Below are 6,190 nucleotides of genomic sequence, written 5' to 3' on the forward strand. Positions count from 1 at the left end.
GCATTACGGTTCAAACAATCGAACACCTATACGGATTCTCTTGCACAGTGGCAGATATGTAAATCCAGGGTTTACATACCATTTCTTGCGCATTACGGTTCGAAAACTCGAACACCTATACGGATTCTCTTGCACAGTGGCAGATATGTAAATACGGGGTTTACATACCATTTCATGCGCATTACGGTTCGAACACTCGAACACCTACACGGATTCTCCTGCACAGTGGCAGATATGTAAATACGGGATTTACATACCATATCTTGCGCATTACGGTTCGAACACTCGAACACCTATACGGATTCCCTTGCAGAGTGGCAGGTATGTAAATACGGGGTTTACATACCATTTCTTGCGCATTACGGTTCGAACACTCGAACACCTATACGGATTCTCTTGCACAGTGGCAGATATGTAAATACGAGGTTTACATACAATTTCTAGCGCATTACGGTTCGAACACTCGAACACCTATACGGATTCTCTTGCACAGTGGCAGATATGTAAATACAGGGTTTACATACCATTTCCTGCGCATTACGGTTCGAACACTCGAACACCTATACGGATTCTCTTGCACAGTGGCAGATATGTAAATACGAGGTTTACATACCATTTCTTGCGCATTACGGTTCAAACACCCGAACTCCTATACGGATTCTCCTGCACAGTGGCAGATATGTAAATACGGGGTTTCCATACCATTTCTTGCGCATTACGGTTCGAACACTCGAACACCTATACGGATTCTCCTGCACAGTGGCAGATATGTAAATGCGGCCTTTACTTACCATTTCTTGCGCATTACGGTTCGAACACTCGAACACCTATACGGATTCTCCAGCACAGTGGCAGATATGTAAATACGGGGTTTACATACCATTTCTTGCGCATCACGGTTCAAACAATCGAACACCTATACGGATTCTCTTGCACAGTGGCAGATATGTAAATCCACGGTTTACATACCATTTCTTGCGCATTACGGTTCGAACACTCGAACACCTATACGGATTCTCTTGCACAGTGGCAGATATGTAAATACGGGGTTTGCATACCATTTCATGCGCATTACGGCTCGAACACTCGAACACCTACACGGATTCTCTTGCAGAGTGGCAGATATGTAAATACGAGGTTTACATACCATTTCTAGCGCATTACGGTTCGAACACTCGAACACCTATACGGATTCTTTTGCACAGTGGCAGATATGTAAATACGGGGTTTCCATACCATTTTTGCGCATTACAGTTCAAACAATCGAACACCTATACGGATTCTCTTGCACAGTGGCAGATATGTAAATCCAGGGTTTACATACCATTTCTTGCGCATTTTGGTTCGAACACTCGAACACCTATACGGATTCTCTTGCACAGTGGCAGATATGTACATACGGGGTTTACATACCATTTCATGCGCATTACGGTTCGAACACTCGAACACCTACACAGATTTTCTTGCACAGTGGCAGATATGTAAATACGGGATTTACATACCATATCTTGCGCATTACGGTTCGAACACTCGAACACCTACACGGATTCTCCTGCACAGCGGCAGATATGTAAATACGGGATTTACATACCATATCTTGCGCATTACGGTTCGAACACTCGAACACCTATACGGATTCTCTTGCACAGTGGCAGATATGTAAATGCGGCCTTTACTTACCATTTCTTGCGCATTACGGTTCGAACACTCGAACACCTATACGGATTCTCCAGCACAGTGGCAGATATGTAAATACGGGGTTTACATACCATTTCTTGCGCATCACGGTTCAAACAATCGAACACCTATACGGATTCTCTTGCACAGTGGCAGATATGTAAATCCACGGTTTACATACCATTTCTTGCGCATTACGGTTCGAACACTCGAACACCTATACGGATTCTCTTGCACAGTGGCAGATATGTAAATACGGGGTTTACATACCATTTCATGCGCATTACGGCTCGAACACTCGAACACCTACACGGATTCTCTTGCACAGTGGCAGATATGTAAATACGAGGTTTACATAACATTTCTAGCGCATTACGGTTCGAACACTCGAACACCTATACGGATTCTCTTGCACAGTGGCAGATACGTAAATACGAGGTTTACATACCATTTCTTGCGCACTACGGTTCGAACACCCGAACACCTATACGGATTCTCCTGCACAGTGGCAGATATGTAAATACGGGGTTTCCATACCATTTTTGCGCATTACGGTTCAAACAATCGAACACCTATACGGATTCTCTTGCACAGTGGCAGATATGTAAATCCAGGGTTTACATACCATTTCTTGCGCATTTTGGTTCGAACACTCGAACACCTATACGGATTCTCTTGCACAGTGGCAGATATGTACATACGGGGTTTACATACAATTTCATGCGCATTACGGTTCGAACACTCGAACACCTACACAGATTTTCTTGCACAGTGGCAGATATGTAAATACGGGATTTACATACCATATCTTGCGCATTACGGTTCGAACACTCGAACACCTACACGGATTCTCCTGCACAGCGGCAGATATGTAAATACGGGATTTACATACCATATCTTGCGCATTACGGTTCGAACACTCGAACACCTATACGGATTCTCTTGCACAGTGGCAGATATGTAAATGCGGCCTTTACTTACCATTTCTTGCGCATTACGGTTCGAACACTCGAACACCTATACGGATTCTCCAGCACAGTGGCAGATATGTAAATACGGGGTTTACATACCATTTCTTGCGCATCACGGTTCAAACAATCGAACACCTATACGGATTCTCTTGCACAGTGGCAGATATGTAAATCCACGGTTTACATACCATTTCTTGCGCATTACGGTTCGAACACTCGAACACCTATACGGATTCTCTTGCACAGTGGCAGATATGTAAATACGGGGTTTACATACCATTTCATGCGCATTACGGCTCGAACACTCGAACACCTACACGGATTCCCTTGCACAGTGGCAGATATGTAAATACGAGGTTTACATACCATTTCTAGCGCATTACGGTTCGAACACTCGAACACCTATACGGATTCTCTTGCACAGTGGCAGATACGTAAATACGAGGTTTACATACCATTTCTTGCGCACTACGGTTCGAACACCCGAACACCTATACGGATTCTCCTGCACAGTGGCAGATATGTAAATACGGGGTTTCCATACCATTTTTGCGCATTACGGTTCAAACAATCGAACACCTATACGGATTCTCTTGCACAGTGGCAGATATGTAAATCCAGGGTTTACATACCATTTCTTGCGCATTTTGGTTCGAACACTCGAACACCTATACGGATTCTCTTGCACAGTGGCAGATATGTAAATCCAGGGTTTACATACCATTTCTTGCGCATTTTGGTTCGAACACTCGAACACCTATACGGATTCTCTTGCACAGTGGCAGATATGTAAATACGGGGTTTACATACCATTTCATGCGCATTACGGTTCGAACACTCGAACACCTACACGGATTCTCTTGCACAGTGGCAGATATGTAAATACGGGATTTACATACCATATCTTGCGCATTACGGTTCGAACACTCGAACACCTATACGGATTCTCTTGCACAGTGGCAGATATGTAAATACGAGGTTTACATACCATTTCTAGCGCATTACGGTTCGAACACTCGAACTCCTATACGGATTCTCTTGCACAGTCGCAGATACGTAAATACGAGGTTTACATACCATTTCTTGCGCATTACGGTTCGAATACCCGAACACCTATACGGATTCTCCTGCACAGTGGCAGATATGTAAATACGGGGTTTCCATACCATTTCTTGCGCATTACGGTTCGAACACTCGAACACCTATACGGATTCTCCTGCACAGTGGCAGATATGTAAATGCGGCCTTTACTTACCATTTCTTGCGCATTACGGTTCGAACACTCGAACACCTATACGGATTCTCCAGCACAGTGGCAGATATGTAAATACGGGGTTTACATAACATTTCTTGCGCATTACGGTTGAAACAATCGAACACCTATACGGATTCTCTTGCACAGTGGCAGATATGTAAATCCAGGGTTTACATACCATTTCTTGCGCATTTTGGTTCGAACACTCGAACACCTATACGGATTCTCTTGCACAGTGGCAGATATGTAAATACGGGGTTTACATACCATTTCATGCGCATTACGGTTCGAACACTCGAACACCTACACGGATTCTCTTGCACAGTGGCAGATATGTAAATACGGGATTTACATACCATATCTTGCGCATTACGGTTCGAACACTCGAACACCTATACGGATTCTCTTGCACAGTGGCAGATATGTAAATACGGGGTTTACATACCATTTCTTGCGCATTACGGTTCGAACACTCGAACACCTATACGGATTCTCTTGCACAGTGGCAGATATGTAAATACGAGGTTTACATACCATTTCTAGCGCATTACGGTTCGAACACTCGAACACCTATACGGATTCTCTTGCACAGTGGTAGATACGTAAATACGAGGTTTACATACCATTTCTTGCGCACTACGGTTCGAACACCCGAACACCTATACGGATTCTCCTGCACAGTGGCAGATATGTAAATACGGGGTTTCCATACCATTTTTGCGCATTACGGTTCGAACACTCGAACACCTATACGGATTCTCCTGCACAGTGGCAGATATGTAAATGCGGCCTTTACTTACCATTTCTTGCGCATTACGGTTCGAACACTCGAACACCTATACGGATTCTCTTGCACAGTGGCAGATATGTAAATATAGGGTTTACATACCATTTCCTGCGCATTACGGTTCGAACACTCGAACACCTATACGGATTCTCCTGCACAGTGGCAGGTATGTGAATACGGCGTTTACTTACCATTTCTTGCGCATTACGGTTCGAACACTCGAACACCTATACGGATTCTCCAGCACAGTGGCAGATATGTAAATACTGGGTTTACATACCATTTCTTGCGCATTACGGTTCAAACAATCGAACACCTATACGGTTTCTCTTGCACAGTGGCAGATATGTAAATCCAGGGTTTACATACCATTTCTTGCGCATTACGGTTCGAACACTCGAACCCCTATACGGATTCTCCAGCACAGTGGCAGATATGTAAATACGGGGTTTACATACCATTTCATGCGCATTACGGTTCGAACACTCGAACACCTACACGGATTCTCTTGCACAGTGGCAGATATGTAAATCCAGGGTTTACATACCATTTCTTGCGCATTACGTTTCGAACACTCGAACACCTATACGGATTCTCCAGCACAGTGGCAGATATGTAAATACGAGGTTTACATACAATTTCTAGCGCATTACGGTTCGAACACTCGAACACCTATACGGATTCTCTTGCACAGTGGCAGATATGTAAATACAGGGTTTACATACCATTTCCTGCGCATTACGGTTCGAACACTCGAACACCTATACGGATTCTCTTGCACAGTGGCAGATATGTAAATACGAGGTTTACATACCATTTCTTGCGCATTACGGTTCGAACACCCGAACTCCTATACGGATTCTCCAACACAGTGGCAGATATGTAAATACGGGGTTTCCATACCATTTCTTGCGCATTACGGTTCGAACACTCGAACACCTATACGGATTGTCTTGCACGGTGGCAGATATGTAAATCCAGGGTTTACATACCATTTCTTGCGCATTACGGTTCGAAAACTCGAACACCTATACGGATTCTCTTGCACAGTGGCAGATATGTAAATACGGGGTTTACATACCATTTCATGCGCATTACGGTTCGAACACTCGAACACCTACACGGATTCTCCTGCACAGTGGCAGTTATGTAAATACGGGATTTACATACCATATCTTGCGCATTACGGTTCGAACACTCGAACACCTATACGGATTCCCTTGCAGAGTGGCAGGTATGTAAATACAGGGTTTACATACCATTTCTTGCGCATTACGGTTCGAACACTCGAACACCTATACGGATTCTCTTGCACAGTGGCAGATATGTAAATACGAGGTTTACATACAATTTCTAGCGCATTACGGTTCGAACACTCGAACACCTATACGGATTCTCTTGCACAGTGGCAGATATGTAAATACAGGGTTTACATACCATTTCCTGCGCATTACGGTTCGAACACTCGAACACCTATACGGATTCTCTTGCACAGTGGCA

This window comes from Camellia sinensis, chromosome 6, assembly GCF_055761805.1.
Source record: "Camellia sinensis isolate YWXY chromosome 6, ASM5576180v1, whole genome shotgun sequence".
Taxonomy (NCBI): domain Eukaryota; kingdom Viridiplantae; phylum Streptophyta; class Magnoliopsida; order Ericales; family Theaceae; genus Camellia; species Camellia sinensis.